We start from the raw sequence: 17690 nt of genomic DNA, 5'->3' as shown, positions 1-17690 counted from the left end.
TGGTGAAATATTGGAGACTCAGGATGAACAAGTTAGAGGCTTAAAAAACCCCCGGGGGCCCTAGTCTTGGGGGACACACTTTTGTGAGTTTTACCTTTAGGAATCCTATCAGAGTTTCACAGTGAATATCAGAAAAAAAATTCCCCTGTGCTCTGGCAGGGAAAGAGGAAAAGTACAGTCAGTCCCCTATGTGTGAACCTTCAAGTTGCAAACTTTCAAAGATGAGAACGTGCCCCTGTATGCCAGCTGTAGTTCTGTCCTGCTGTACTTTTCAAGGTACTGTACTATAAGGTTAAAAATCTCATCTTTATTTTTTGTGTTTGTTTTTTATGTATTATTTGTGTGAAAAGTATTATAAACCGATTACGGTGCAGTACTGTATAGCTGGTTGTGTTAGTTGGGTACCTTGGCTGACTTTGTTGGACTTAGACGAGCAAATTGGACTTGCGAACACGCTCTCGAAACAGAACTCGTTTGTAAGTAGGGGACTTACTGTAATCATTTTGGAAAACGCCAGAGAATTCTCTTCTCAACAAGGCCTGCCCTTAGGAGAAACTAGTTAGCCAGAGTCTAACCTGCTGGGGTTTAATAGACCCTAAACTGATCTGAGGGAAGGGAAATAATAACTCCAGCATTTTCTGAACTTTCTGTTCCTCCTAAGGGGAAAAACAAAACAAAACTGAAAAACGCAGGGGAAAGTCATAGCCCAAGAGCACAGACTCCCTAGAAGTCTCATACCTAATCACAGAACTAAAGAAGGCTTCCCTTCCCCCCCATGCCTCCCCAGTACCTCAATAGGGCCCCTGCCGAATCACAGGGAATAAGATCATACATGTGAGGATAAACTGGGATTGTGAAGTACATATAAATTAAAGTTTTTCATTTAACTTTGTATTACTCAGGATTCTCCAGAGATATAGAACCAACTAAAATCACAGATAGCATGGAGGAGGAGTCAACTGAACTTCGTTTTGTGTCAAGTGTCCTCTATATATTTATATACATACATATATATATATACATACATATATACACATATATATACACACACACACACACACACACATATATATATATATGTAAAGCGATTTATTAAAAGATATTGGCTCATGCAGTTATGGAAGCTGAGAAGTCCAAAATCTGCAGAGCCAATGTCCCAGTCTGAAGGTCCTTAGGCAGAAGAATTTCCTCTTATTCAAGGGAGGGTCAATCTTTTGTTCTACTCAAGCTTTTGACTGGTTGAGGGAGGTCCACCCATATTAAGAAGGACCATCTGCTTTATTCAGTCTACAGATTTAAATCTTAATCTCATCCAAAAATACCTTCACAGAAAGACCCAGAATAATGTTTGACCAAATATGTGGGCCTGGTTAAGTTCACACATAACATTAACTGTTGCAAACGTATTCAGTACATAACCACGGGATGGTCACTGTCTGCTGCACACTGGGTTGAAAGACTCATTACGCAACATTCCTGTTTCCAAGGAGTTTGTTACCAAATGTAGAAAGCCATCATGTACACAACTAAATACAAAACAGTGCAATAAATTACATTAGAGTGCTTACATTTTATGGTGTACTGTACCAAGTACTGTACACACGTCCTTTGATCTTCACAACAACCTATGGCATAGATGTTAATAATACTCCCATTTCACAGATGGGAGGAACTGGCTCAGAGACAGCCAAGGTCACAGAATTACTAAGTAGTAGGGCTGAAGTTTGAGCCCAGTGGCCTCACTCCTGAGCCTGAGTCCTTAAGGAAACATTTATGACAGAGCCAGGCAGCTGCAGAAAACAGGAAAGGGCAGCTGGAGAAGAGATGGTACAGATACCATGGAGGAGGGGCTGGTTGAACTGAACTTTGAAAGAAGGTAGATGTTTATCAAATGTCTTATTTTAATTTTTAGTCATGTATTTTTATTTTGACTAGAAATCCTAGAAATTTTAGAAATTTCTAGGGTTTATCTTGGGGTTCTCATTTTTTCAACAAATATTCACTTAGGGCCTCCTCTGTACCAAGCAGGGACTGGACATGAGTATGAAGTGGGACAGGATGGACTGGGGGGTCAGAACTGGAGTGGACGTATCCTCTGGGCGCCCTCCTTCTCAATCAGCATTTGCCACCTGCAGCTTCTAAAATGTCTCAAAACAGGACATTGCGTGAGTTAACCCAAAGGTCACCCTGCACAAAGAATCCTTTCCGATTCTATTTTCCATCTCTAATATGTCAAGCACATTGAATGACATAGATGACCGATAAGTGTAGAATGGGTGCAATGATGACAAAATATTCCAAATACTGCAAGGCCAGCAACATAAAATACAACCAATTTAAGCTAAGCAAATTTCTCTCCATTATTACTTTTTAATGGAAGACTAAAAACCCCAAATTAAGTTTCCCTTCCACCTAAAAGTTAAACAGTAATGACACAAAAATTCCACAATGATTCCCTTCTTAATTTTTTGTTTTGCTGTCTCTAAGCTGGATCTGCAAGATGAGGGTGATTATCGTACCTAGGAGCAGTGGTGAGAATTAAAATTCAGCCGAGCTTGGGAAATGTTCACCTTTGTGTCTCTTGAGAGCATACTCAGTGAACGCTAGGGATCATGGTAGCTGTATCTTCAGGAAGCAAATTAGGCTTGTACCAAGGTGGTCTTTCAATGAGTATGGAAATCCATGAACTGAGATCTAGTTCAAGGATGAGACTCTAGATTCTAGGGGAGGAATTCTAGATACACAGCGCTGAGAGCTGGTTTGACGTGGTCTCCCAAATAGGGACTGAGACCAAGAAGACATGACTTAAGTCCAGGTACCAGACCAGGCTTGATGGTCATAAAGGTGCTTGAATGTGGAGTACCTGATCTTGTCCCCAGCATTGGGACCAGCCTGGGTACCAGTGGAGAGCTGAAATGCCATGTGTGGGCCAGGTTGCCAGCCTTGATTAAAAGGGAGCAAGCTGGAACGAGGAATCAGGCGAGCCCTGAAAAGATTTTACTCGTGTTTTTTTCTGGAGTATGAGCGTTTGTTCCAAATTGCAAGGTGGCAAAAAGCTCAGCTATGAAACTCTGTCCGACTTCAGGGTGGCCACGTGGCTTAACCTTCCACGAACAACCCAAAGCATTCACACAGCTCAGTGAGTGCCCCCAAGGCTGAAGAATCCCCGTGTCACAGAGGGAGGGGCCCAGGAGACCTGCTAGGGTGCAATTTTGAAAGCAAATGTGTCAGCAGCAAAAAAGGGTGCTCCAGGGAACATCTCAATCCCCAAAGCTGGGATTGGCTGAGCCGTTGCAGCTTTCACATTTCCATGGAATCTGGGCTTTTCCAAGAAAAAAATGAGAACAGCGCAGTGTGACTTTGGTGTCTCAGACCTTCTTTGCTTTTTTAGATCACGCCTGTTCTTTCTCGTCTCATGCTTGTAATGTGCCCAACGCCAGGAGTGCCTTTCTCCTCACACCAAAGTAATAACTGCTTGTTCTTTTATCTGTTTGTTTATTTATTTACTTACTAATTTATTTCATCACAAATGACAGCTTCTCCATGGAAACTTCCTTCTCTGAGCCATCCAGTGGAAAACAACCTTTCCTATTTTTGAACCCCAAAAGATAATATTTACCCCTCATTTTAATACCCATCACAGTCTTAGACAGGAAGGTCTTAGAGAGTAATCTCCATGCATATCCATCTGACCTGCCTGGTCTACCCAAACCCGTCTGATAAAGGCACTGACAAGGCCACACCTGGGATCCATTGCCATCATGTTCGCAAAATGTGGGTGACTTGGTTTATGCTATAGGTAGGCATCCTTGTGGAAAGCCAGGCAGTGGGGGGCATTCACCTGCTGATGGGCGTCTAAGTAATGATAGAATAAGACACCTCCCTCCCCAGCTATCTCACACTCTGTGTGAAGGGGAAAATGGAAAGGAGACAGATATATGAATTATTCCTTGGGCACAGCATCTGCTGCTTTCTGCACAGTGTATAGCTGCCTGACGTATTAAGTGCTTCATTAATGTTTGCTTAACAAATGATTCAATGAATGGCTCTCCACTCTTCAAATTCCCAGAGCATATGTACTACTCTAGACATATGAGGATCCAATATTAAATTGACAAACTTACATTTACCCTTCCAGGCAGATCCAAATAGATCTTTTCCTTCTTTCCAGTGTCTCTTTCAAAACATACCCATCCTAGTCCTTTTTGGAGGAAAGGAAGAGAGAAAGAAGAAATGAAAATAGGAAGTGAACAAGCTAAGAAGACAACCCAGAGAGGGAGAGGAAAATGCCTTCCCTGTCTTGTTTCAGGTACTCTGCTCAGCTGCCAAGTGCTAGCTGTTTGAACTTGGGCAACTTTCTTAACTTGTTATGCCTTCCTGGGCTCAGTTTCTTCCTCTGAGTAAATAAAAATGCCTACCTAATTGTTGATAATTAACTGAAAGAATGTTAACAAAATGCTTAGGAAATTGTATATGTTTAGTTAATGGTGCCACGATGATGCTAATAATATGATGTCTGTAATAATACCTAAGACAATCTGTGGAGACCATCATCCTCCTCCTCTTCCCAGAAATGCAACATTCATTGTTTACTTTGTTCTTTCTTCTCTCCCTTTTGTCTTCAAATGTCAGTTAAGTGCTAAGCCCCTCAAAACATTTTTTTAAATGGGTCTTTTCTTCCTTTTATACTTAGTCCAGACCCTACTCCTTCTCTCACTGTCTTTTCTGAAACACTTTTTCCTCACTATCACCTGCATTTTCTCCCTCTTCCACAGATGTGGTTTTCAAAGTAGTTCCAAAGAACCCGAAAGTTAAAAGGGACATCCAAGGGATCACAGTCCAAACTGAGTCTATTTGGGGCAATGGAATTCATGTAGGATCTAATCTGGGGTGGGGGGGGGGGAAGAAGGAAAAGGAGAAAGAGAAAGAGAAGAAGAAGGAGGCAGGGAGAAAAGATATGAAAACCAGATTTCTGTTTCTGGTCACAAAGGAATAACTGATATCAGACTTACTATTCTGTCTTGAGCAAATCTAAAATTGGACAAAATATATGCAGTGCCTGGGCAACGAAGAGGACAGCCTTCTTGATACAAAGGATCTTCAAGAGAACCCCCATGTTCACCCTGGCTTTCAGCCTGGTGCACGTTCCTGACCACAGGTCATGAAGATGGAGCGCAAGTGGAAAGAAATACTTTTGCTGACCTGCTGAGACAGATGCAAGTTGTGGGGAGTGGTGCTGAAGGAAAAGAGCTTTGAGGCAGGATGGGAGGATGGGTGCAGACGTGTGTGGGATCCTCTGGGGCCCTTGGCCAGACCCCAGGCAGTGTAGGAGGGAGGCAGGACTGGACAAGCCTAATAGGGAGCGGATACTGAGGGGCTGAGTGTAGATATCAGGAATTGTTCTGTGTAAGACAGTGGAGTTCCAGAAGAGATCACGATGAGTACCTCAGGCGTTTAGTGGAGACTCCAGAAGGCCTCATGCTCTAGTGTAAGGGTCACAACCTAGAACTAAGTACAAAACTGAAATAGACTCACCTATAAAAGCAAAAATTGAAGGCTTGACAGTGTCAGTAGGACTCTCCAAGAATTGGTGGCCCACAAGAACTGAAGTCACCACACTTTAGAGGAAGATAGTGTAATCTAGAATCCCTGCAAGGCATCCTTCACAGATGCATTGTCCAGAATGCAATATAAAATTACTAGATATTTAAAAACACAGGAACATGAATGTTAATGAAACACAATGTATTAAAAGTGGGATGCAGCTAAAGTGAATGAAAAGGGAAATTTGCAGTTTTATATGCTTACACTACAAAATAAGAAAGGTTGAAAATCAATGACTGGTTTCCAATGTCAGAAGCTAGAAAATCAGAGCAGGCTAAACCCCAAATACAGAGGAGGAGGGAAATAATGATAAAAGCAGAAATCAGTGAAACAGAAAAGAGAAAATCAGCAAAGCCAAAATATTTGTTCTTTGAAAAGGTTAAAATATTTTAAAATAATTTTTTTTATCTTGTCACCATTGATCCACAAATAAATCCTAGTGAAATGAGGAAAAGGAAGAAAAACTTGTATCAAGAGATCCAGGCTTTTGGCTCAGGGATCCAATCACCGTTTTATAAGCCACTCTCCTATTGGCTAATCGAGACGTTTTTCACTCTTGCATACGTGAAGTCCTGAAGTTTTAGATAGATGCCTTTACAAGTAACTCCTTGGGCGAAAGAGCAAGGATGAGGGAGGTGGAACCACTTCTTCTCTTTTATCCTTTAAACACAAGCAGAAAACCTTTACATATCTTTTTAAAACATAGCCCTAATACATTTGGAGACAACATATGGTTCAATATCTGACCTGTGTTTAACTGGAAGGGGCCCAATTAAAAAGCCAAAATCTTCAAGAAAAAATTCTTTTCATTTATATCTCTCAGTGATCACTGAAAAACAGCCCTTTTATACTCCTGATGGAACTTCGCAAAGGCTTATTTTCAGCTGCCTGCACCTGTCTGCCTTCAGCTACTCACACGCCAAACCCACAGGTCTTCCACAAGTCTCAGCTCCAAGCCTACTGGTCTTTTCGCCCCTCTGTCTCTCCTTCCCCATTCCCTCCTGCTCTTGCTGTGCAAAGATTTGGTTTCCCTACTTTAGTACCCATCCCACCTGTCCCTTTCCTCTTGAGTTTTGTCTCTGTCTGCTCGATCTCTAAACCTTTCTCACAAAAGATCTGGGGACCAGAAAGGTAAAGGCAGGATCTCTTTGGGAGTTGGGGATGGGGAGAAGTTCAAGGGTCAAAGACAACATTTCTTCAGTAGGTATAAGGAGGGGAGAAAAACCACAGGTTTATAAATCCTGTCCCTGTCAAATGTGCACAAAGTTTCCCAAAAGGTTTTTGTCTGAGAATGAGTTGTAATTCTAAAGAGTGTGAAAAAGGCTACTTTTTTGGACTAACACTTTTTGAAAAATAAGTTCCAAAAAGACACATGTCGTTTAAAAAACCCATTAGGATTCAGAAGCTTACTTGGAGAATATTGATGAATCATCCACATTAGGACATTATCAGTTACTTTTCAGACACTTAATCAGTTCTTATAATTTAGTATTTTAATTACAAGAGATAAACTGGTACCTGAATGTGGAAAATAATTGTGGTACTTTACCTTGAGGTTCATGTAGACATACTGAAATTACCTTTAAGTGTTATATATATATATATGTATTTTCTCCATAATTCTTTTTTTTTTCATAATTCTTATAGAAATGTGTATTCATCGTCCAGAAATAAAAGGAGGGCCCACACAGCTTCCAGAGCTTATTTTGCTGGATGTGAGTACTTAGAATGGATAAGTGCTTATCATCATGATTTACTGCAGTTAAAACAGGCTGATTCATTTCATCTACAAATACAGGAACACAAAAGTCTCAATTCATAAGATGTAATTTTTGAGATTTAATCCCAGGACTAATAAATAATGTACACAACACACATGTTCACTATTTCATAGAGGATATATACAACCATTTGAGTAACCATCATTTAAAGTGATGACTTTAATAATTATCATAACGAGTTAACTTACACTCTTGTAAACCCTTATAGTTTAAATTATGCTTTCACAAAAATCTTATTTTATCTTCTTTAAGACTCTGTGAGATAGAACTTGTAAAATTCTCTTTTAAATAATAAAACTGTGGTTCAGAGAGGTGAAGAGATTTACTCAAGACAGTGAAATAACGTAAGAGACAGACCGGGATTAGAAGTGAGTTCACTTGACTCTAAATCCAGTATCCCTGTCTGCTATACAAGAGGATTATAGCAGGCTTATTGGTTATCTTGAGTGATTATTTGGAGGTAAGTGCTAAATGAATTTTCTTTAGAAGAATTTCTTTCTTCCAAATTTCTTATTGACTTATAAAACAATTATGGGGCTGAGTGTTCTCTCCCTGATAGTAAATGTCTATTACTTTGTTCTCCACTCCATCTGATGCTATACAAAAGTAGAACCTATGCTTTTAAATTCATCATCTCCCCATTTGGGGATTGGGTTGTTTGTTTTTTTGATATTGAGCTGCATGAGCTGCTTGTAAATTTTGGAGTTTAATCCTTTGTCAGTTGCTTCAGCTGCAAATATTTTCTCCCATACTGAGGGTTGTCTTTTTGTCTTGTTTATGGTTTCCTTTGCTGTGCAAAAGCTTTTAAGTTTCATTAGGTCCCATTTGTTTATTATGTTTTTATTTCCATTTCTCTAGGAGGTTGAGTCAAAAAGGAACTTGCTGTGATTTATGTTATAGAGTGTTCTGCCTATGTTTTCCTGTAAGAGTTTGATAGTGTCTGGCCTTACATTTAGGTCTTTAATCCATTTTGAGTTTATTTTTGTGTATGGTGTTAGGGAGTGTTCTAATTTCATTCTTTTGCATGTAGCTGTCCAGTTTTCCCAGCACCACTTATTGAAGAGGCTGTCTTTTCTCCATTGTATATTCTTGCCTCCTTTATCAAAGATAAAGTGACCATATGTGCATGGGTTTATCTCTGGGCTTTCTATACTGTTCCACTGATCTATATTTCTGTTTTTGTGCCAGTACCGTACTGTCTTGATTACTGTAGCTTTGTAGTATAGTCTGAAGTCAGAGAGCCTGATTCCTCCAGCTCTGTTTTTCTTTCTCAAGATTGCTTTGGCTATTTTGGGCCTTTTGTGTTTCCATACAAATTTTGAGATTTTTTGCTCTAGTTCTGTGAAACATACCAGTGGTAGTTTGAAAAGGGATTGCATTGAATCTGTAGATTGCTTTGGGTAGTATAGTCATTTTCACAATGTTGATTCTTCCAATCCAAGAACATGGTATATCTCTCCATCTATTGGTATCATCTTTAATTTTTTTCATCAGTGTCTTATAATTTTCTGCATACAGGCCTTTTGTCTCCTTAGGTAGGTTTATTCCTAGGTATTTTATTCTTTTTGTCGCAATGGTAAATGGGAGTGTTTTCTTAATTTCACTTTCAGATTTTTCATCATTAGTGTATAGGAATGCCATAGATTTCTGTGCATTAATTTTTTATCCTGCTACTTTACCAAATTCATTGATTAGCTCTAGTAGTTTTCTGGTAGCATCTTTAGGATTCTCTATGTATAGTATCATGTCATCTGCAAACAGTTTCCCAAAGAAGATATACAGATTGCCAATAAACACACGAAAGAATGCTCAACATCATTAATCATTAGAGAAATGCAAATCAAAACTACAATGCGATATCATCTCACCCCAATCAGAATGGCCATCATCAAAATATCTACAAACAATAAATGCTGGAGAGGGTGTGGAGAAAAGGGAACCCTCTTGCACTGTTGGGGGGAATGTAAATTGATACAGCCACTATGGAGAACAGTATGGAGCTTCCTTAAAAAACTGAAAATAGAACTACCCAGCAATCCCACTACTGGACATATACCCAGAGAAAACCATAATTCAAAAAGAGTCATGTACCACAATGTTCATTGAAGCTCTATTTACAATAGGCAGGACATGGAGTCAACCTAAGTGTCCATCAACAGATGAATGGATAAAGAAGATGTGGCACATATATACAATGGAATATTACTCAGCCATAAAAAGGAACGAAATTGAGTTATTTGTAGTGAGGTGGATGGACCTAGAGTCTGTCATACAGAGTGAAGTCAGTCAGAAAGAGAAAAACAAATATCGTATGCTAACACATATATATGGAATTAAAAGAAAAAAATGGTCATGAAGAATGTAGGGGCAAGACAGGAATAAAGACGCAGACCTACTAGAGAATGTACTTGAGGACACGGGGAGGGGGAAGGGTAAGCTGGGACAAAGAGAGAGAGTGGTAGTGTATACGTGGACATACATACACTACCAAATGTAAAATAGATAGCCAGTGGGAAGCAGCCGCATAGCACAGGGAGATCAGCTCAGTGCTTTGTGACCAGCTAGAAGGGTGAGATAGGGAGGGTGAGAGGGAGGGAGATGCAAGAGGGTAGAGATATGGGGATATATGTATATGTATAACTGATTCACTTTGTTATAAAGCAGAAACTAACACACCATTGTAAAGCAATTATACTCCAATGAAAACATTAAACAATAAAAATAAAATAAATTCATCATCTCATTGAACCTCTACAAAGCCTCTGTGAGGTTAGTGTGGCAAGGTATTTGATTTTCACTTAATAGAGGAAGAAATTGAAACAGAGACAGGCTGAATCCATTGTCTCAAAGATGCACAATTAGTTAGTGATAGAATCAAGAAAATAACAATGCACTCCTTGTCCCATCCTCACGACCACAACTCAGTTCAGAATCTTTTCATTTCTGGTGGTTATTGAGTGAACTCTGTTCACAGACTTCTCATCCCACACAACAATTACCAGAGTCATACATCCCAAACTAAAAATGTTCGTAGAAGAAAAGACCCCCAGGTTTGACCTCATAAAGAAATAACAAATTCTCTATGGCACAAGAAAGCTGAAAAAATTGACAAGGAAAAATATTTGTAATACAAAAAGTTAATAATCACAGGATACAAAGAGCTCCCACAGATCATTAAGAAAATGAAAAAGAGCTCAATTGGAAAATAGGCACAGGAAAAGCCATGCACTGAATAATAGAGACACATTCCCAAGAAATTAGAAAAAAAGTCCAACCTCGCTTACTGATTAATAATCAAATCTAAGCAAAACTAAACATACTGATATAACCCAATTCTGGCATGAATAAGCAAAGTAGGCAACACTGGTGAGAATATAAACCTTTCTGAAGGAGCAACTTGGCAACATCTATTAAATGCCCATTTCTACTGACCCAGCAATTTTTCCTAACTCATGAATTCATTCTTTCATTTAATTAAAATGTATTTTTTGAGTGTTATGTGCCAAGATAATATTAGATGTTGGAGACACAGATGTGAATAAAACAAACCTTAAATTATGATCCTTTTAATGTTGAAAAATACTTCTATAATCTCATTTGATTATCATAAAACTCGGGGAAGATTAACTACGATAATGTGAAAAGGCTCATGACATTGAGAATGAAACTGAAGATTGAAATGGTTTTCAGGGATCCAAACATGAACCAAAATTGTAGGAAGGTGGGCCTTCTCCAGAACCCATCTTACAGGATGGTGAGATTAAAGTCGTGGACTTGCTGTGAGCCTCCGATTTTTTTACCTGTGGAATAGGAATAAGTACGTTGCTGCCTCATTCGGTAGTTGCCGTGACCCTTACTAAATGCCGACTTCAAGACTCATCTCAGCACCTGTGTTCTTATGTATGTATGTATGTATTCCACCATTTTGAACTCCTGCAACAAGGCACTGAGAACCCAGGTGCTGGCTACAAAGACTGGCCACTCTGAAACTGTCAAGTCCACAGTAGCTCCTGGTCTACTAAGGGAAGTGGGCTGTAAAATACCACTTGAGATAATAATGCTGGAAAACAGGGGAAAAAAAGGAAAGGGGTCAAGGAAGAGGACTCTGCTTGAAGTGTTGAAAAGGTTTCTGATGTAGAATAAGGAGAAAGTCAACAATAAGGGAAAAGGGAGGAGGCATTTGAAGGCAGAAAGAGTAGATGTGATGGCACCGGGATGACCTTGACTATCAGCATTTTGTCTCATTCTGTTTTTATCTCCATTTTTGTGGTTGCTACTGGAATGCAAATTCTGACACTAACTACTGGGAGTTAGACCAAGTTTCAGAGGTGACGAGTGCCCTCATTTCAGACTATGGGGGTTCCCTTTACCCCCTTCAGTCTCCGTAATTCACTAGAATGACTTACAGAACTCAGAAAAGAGCTATACATATGATTACAATTTCAGGATAGCGAACAAGGAACAAATCAAAACCAGCCATAAGATGAGACACATGAGGTATGAAGTCTGGCAGGATCTCAAATGATAGCTTCTGTATCCTCTTCCCCTGGATGTCTCCCCCCAGGCATATTGATACATGACAATATACCCAGAGTTGTGTTGACCTGGGAAGCCCACCCACGTTTCAGCATCCAGTTCTCTTTTGGAATTTCATTATGTAGGCACGACTGATTAAATCATTGGCCATGAGGTTGAACTCGATCTCCAGCCCTTTACCCTTTTCAGATGTTGGGCTGATGTGTAGCTCAAAGCCCCAAACCTCACAAATTTTGTTGTAGTAAAATTAATCAATTTCTTCTTTGTGAATTACCTTTTTGTCTCTTGTCTAAAAAATAATTCCCTATATTCCAGTATCACAAAGATATTTTTCTGTACCCTTTTCTACTATTTTTGAAGTCATATATTTGTCATTGATCCAGTTGGAATTTATTTTTCATTTGCTTTTCTGAGCCTCAGAATCCTCCTCTGTGGAATTAGTGGGTCGGACGAGTTAAATCTTTAAGATCCTTTCCACCTTTAAATTCAGTGATAAAAATATCTAGCTTTTACACATACTTTCTATATGCTAGGAATTGTTCTGAGAACTTTAGTTTATCACCTTATTGAAGTCCGTTTTTCACTCTTTTGCAGGCACACAGTGAGGTTTGAACACACGAGCTAATGTTCAACAGCTACTGAGTGACAGAGATAGATTTGAAGCCAGAGATCTAGCTCCAAGATTTGCTCTTAACTGCTTCATTATATTCTTCTTCTAAATAATATCACTCTGTGCTTCAACCTTCACCATAGTTTTTATTCTCCTTCAGTTCTCAAGGGTGTAACACATACTCAGGCACAGAAGAGTCTTAGTGCAGCTTTGTTGAATTTAATTGAAAATAATACTTTCCGTCTGTTCTTGACGTTTATGTCACTTATGGGTAATCTTCAACTATTGAGTCCAGCACCAAATATGTTCAGTTCAGAAGTAAATATTGGGACTCACAGCTGGAAACTATAAGACCGTGGTCACGAAACCGGCAGGTAATATGCCTTTTTTTGCCCCTCAGTTTGTTTGACAGAACTCTAACTTGTCCGCCTGGCATCTAACTTGCCTGTGGATGAGTTTTCTTATCGTCACCCTCTCTTTAGCACCTAGACTATGTGGCCTGTGGAAAACAGAGAGGCGATGCATTTATCGTGAGCCCCAGGTAGTAGGAGAATAGCAATAAATGTCTGAAAATACGAATGTCGAGCTCCCCTTCATCCTCTTTTCATCATCATCCAATTTCCACCTCAAACTGTAAAACGGCCAGTGCCCTTGGCCCCCGAGAACTGTCTCCTTCCCTTCGGTGACGTCTCCCCTCCCTAGGCAAGTGCATCCATCACGCCCTTCCCCTTCCTCTCTCCCAAGAGGGCCCACCAGAGGATGGCCTGGGGGAGGGTTGGGAGGGTGTGAGAAAGGTGACCAATAACAATAATGACTTCTTCCATTTACTAAGTGCTTTCTGTGTTTCCCATGCCGTGCTAAAGTTGGAGCACAGGCTCCGGACGCGCAGGCTCAGCGGCCATGGCTCACGGGCCCAGCCGCTCTGCGGCATGTGGGATCTTCCCGGACCGGGGCACGAACCCGCGTCCCCTGCATCGGCAGGCGGATTCTCAACCACTGCGCCACCAGGGAAGCCCTGTGCTAAAGTTTTGCCTTCTTCATCTCATTGAATCCCACGCCTCCCTGGAGTGAGGATTATAGTTCCCATTTTACAGGGATAACACTGAGGCCAAGCAAGTATAAGTAGCCCGGAGCTAACAAACTACAGCTACTGTGTAGGAAAGCGGAGACTCCTTCAGGTTCACGTCTATTTGACTTCCAAACCCATTTCTCTTTCTTTCTCAGTGTAATGCTGCCTGATAGTCAACTCTTTGCAGTAGAACTTGTGCATACCTCAAGCTGGAAAGAAAAACAAGACAAAACAAAATGCTGTATGCGTTTCAGCGTCGGTGGTAGATATATTTGGGGGTGAGATGCCATTTCTTGGTTGCCCTCTTTAACAGTACTTGAAAGTCTCTGCTAGGGCTTCCCTGGTGGCGCAGTGGTTGAGAATCCGCCTGCCGATGCGGGGGACATGGGTTCGTGCCCCGGTCCGGGAGGATCCCACATGCCGCGGAGCGGCTGGGCCCGTGAGCCGTGGCCGCTGCGCCTGCGCGTCCAGAGTCTGTGCTCCGCAACGGGAGAGGCCACAGCAGTGAGAGGCCCGCGTACCGCAAAAAAAAAAAAGAAAGTCTCTGCTCAAGGAAGAACATAGGCTTTGGAGTCAGGGGGACAGAGCTGGGGCACTTCAACCTCGGAGGCTCGCCCTCCCCATCACAAAAAAGGGATAATAATATGTGGGATCAAAAATGGAGTCATATACAGCGTCTGGCAGATAAGACAGGAGGCCAGAGGGTTGCATGATTAAGCATCGGCTACTGGAACTAGACAGGCTTGATTCCAGTTCTGCTACCGACTAGCTGTGTGATGACCTCGGACAACTACTTAACCTCTTTATACATTTCCTCTGCTGTAAATTGAGGGCAAATTATAGCACAGACTTCACAGGGTGGTTAGGAGTACAGAGCAGTGCCAGGCACAGAGTCGTAACCTCTTTAGGTAGGTTTGTCATTGTTATGGCAAGTGTTCACAAATGGTGGTTACCTTCCCGCCCCAGGTAGGACATGTCCAGAAGGTGCTGTCTGACCCTTGTGGGTCCCCAGGATATTCTCTGGGCATACGGGAATCCCCCCCTGGTCTCAGCAGTGAGCCCCACCTCTCAGAGTCAGCTCCAACCCCGTCTAGTTCTGGAGCTGCTCCCCTCCAGTGGTCTAAAAGGCTGCACAATTAACCCTTCCCTGCCCGGACTGAATGTGAGCTCCAACCACCTAATTCTCAGCTCCTTGCTGGTCCTTAACTGTTTAATGTGTGTGAGGAGTGTCTCTTAACCTTGTGCCTCGTTAGAATGAGTGATTTTGTAAGGCAATAAATCAAACTCGCTTCTAATGGAACCAGATTCCGGCACCTTTTTTTTTTTTTGCTAAGAGCCTTACAAAGAAAGCTATTAGAGGTTTGGAAAGATTGATTTTATTTAAAACCGAATATGTACGAATGCAGGCAGAGTGGTTATGACATAAATTACTTTGATATATTGAGTGCAAAGGCAAATGCAATTTCTTTCTCCCTTTTAGCTTTCTGTGTTCAGCAGAGGGGTGGTGATTTATCTTTTCACCCATTTCTATCTAACTTAGGTTGCTTTTAACTCAAGGGAATAAGGGACAGATGGCCTATGTTGGAGGGACCTGCAGGAGGAGGACAGGAAACGAAAATGGAAAGAAAGAAGATGTCTCCTCTAATCTCTGGACCCTCAAATGGTACTCTTTAGCCTGCCCCCCCACTTCCCCATCTAGCCTGGTCCCCTGTGGAAGAAAATAAACAGCAAATGGAAGAAACATCTCAAATGGAAATCAATACGCAGTTTACCATGTCATTATCTTAGGCTCAATTTTTGTGTTAATATAACAAACTATAACTACATATAATGAATATCAAGCCCTCTTCATTGAGAGAGAGGTAAAGCATATAGTCTAGCATGATCGAGTTTTCATTTCTTTTTCCAAGTGCTACGGATCCTCTTTCGGTTGCTTCTAGTTCCAGCAAAAGAGAAAAATCGACAGTAAAGGTTCATTTTCTGATGTCAGAGCCCTCACTGCCCCTGTTACTCTTTCAAGAAAGTTATTCCTCTTTGCTCACATCGATACTAAACATTTCTTTAAGGCTCTGCCTCTAGCACCGTGTTGGCGAAAAGGTTCTGCCCTCACCAGTATGGCTCTGCAAATTTTGACTTTCTGGCTTAATTCCTGGAAACAAAAATGTGAAGTTCTGGATTAAATAAAACTGAAGATATTTTATTGTTGAGGCTTCTCAGGGCTTTAAGTATGCTACCGTGTGTTGTAAATCTCTGAGAGTGATACAATGCTCCACTTTCCAAACTTTTAACAAGGGACACTTTCTACAGAGCGTCTCGAAGTTATCCCGTTGTTAGAGATATCTGGGGAGATGGTCGTCTCTTTTACAAGGGTTTACCAGGCCTTTCTCAAGAGAACCTCATTTGTTCATCTAAACTTATCTCCTGTCTCTGCCCTGCATCCCATTCTGAGCTAAGGCTGCACAGAGTTCATCATCATCCTGGAACACATTCTGCTTTCCCCCCACCCCCATGTTCTTACAAAGAACAAACAGGTTTTTCTTCTTCAAAAGCCATTTCTCCTCCTCCCGCTCCTGGCAAATTCTGACATCTTTTAGAACCCAGTTTTGCGGTCACTCTTCAGTGAAGCTGCCCCAGGTAGAGTTATGGTGACTTCCTGGGGTGTCAATAGCAGCTTCAGAGACAGACTGACACAGGCACATGTGTGACAGTCTAGATGGGCATTGACTATTACTGCAATAGTAGAATATTACTGGGGTATTGAAACTTTGGTAAAATAGTGTTTTAAAAACAGAACAAAACTGAAAACTTTCTGTCAGTGAGAATACTTTCTGAGTATTTCTCCACTTTTCAATCCACACTCCCCTTATACTTTCTCTGCCCTTTTTGTGTGTTGTTCTGTGCCCTCAGAGCTTTATCTCTGCAGACTGCATTGCCTAGATCTCTTTGCCAGTTGGCGTTTGCCAATGGGAGGTACCAGAAATGTTGGAGTACCTCACTACCCTCCTTAAGGGTGCACCTGATAGGCAATAATTGGACACTGATACACATTGGCAGTGTTTCATTTTCATTTGGAGGAACAATCTTGAGGAGGGTTGATTTGCAGGCAGTTTCCAGCTCCTCCTGCCTTGAGCAATTCAGCTCTCACCCCAAACCTGCAAACATTGCAGAGAAAGTATAAGGGGAGTGTGGATAGAAAAGTGGAGAAGCACCAACCTGCCTTTCTTAGAGGTTGTATTAATTTACATTCCTACAGCAATATATAAATATGTTTATTAAACTATTTCTTCTCCAACATAGTGCATTTTCAAAGTATTGGATCTTTTCCCATCTGATAGCTGGAAAGTGTAACATTATACTTTTAATAGCTTTTCTCTTTTAATATGTGTGTTAATGATATATTTTTCAATGTTTTAAGGATTATTTATAGTTTTCTTCATTGAACATCAGTAATTTCACATCCTTTGCCCATATATTCTATTAGAGGGCCTTTTTTTTTTTTTTATCAATTTACAGTGCTCTTTATATATTAAGGGAATAGACCTTTTATGTCTGTGCTTAATTTATGTGCTTTTTTCAGCGTATCTTTTTCTCTTTGCATTGTTCATGTTTTTTTCCTGTGCAGACTTGTTTTTGTGTTGTCAAATTAATCACATTTTCAGGGAGTATGGACTTTATGCCATACTTATGCCTTCTGTACATTGAGATTTTATATATATATTTTTTCTAGTAACTACATGATTAAAAAAATAAGTCTTTGAATCATCTGAAATTTCTTTAGGTATAAGGGTTGAGATATTCTACTCCAAATCACTACCATTTTTCCTAACACCATTTATTGAATAATCACTTTTTATCTCCTGACTTATAATTTCATTTTTATCAAATGCCAAATTCTGAAATATATTTCAGTTTAATTCTGGACTTTATACTCCACCCCTTGTGCTGCCTGTCTGTTCATGCACTAGTAACACTCTGCTTTAATTATACACTTCACGGTGAGACAGGAAATGTCTTACCTGACCCAGAATTTATTTTATGCATTTTCCTACTATTATTGCATGAACTTGTGTGCTCTACTTCAAATTAATTA

Source organism: Kogia breviceps, chromosome 17, assembly GCF_026419965.1.
Source record: "Kogia breviceps isolate mKogBre1 chromosome 17, mKogBre1 haplotype 1, whole genome shotgun sequence".
NCBI classification, from domain to species: domain Eukaryota; kingdom Metazoa; phylum Chordata; class Mammalia; order Artiodactyla; family Physeteridae; genus Kogia; species Kogia breviceps.
This window is presented reverse-complemented; position numbering follows the sequence as displayed.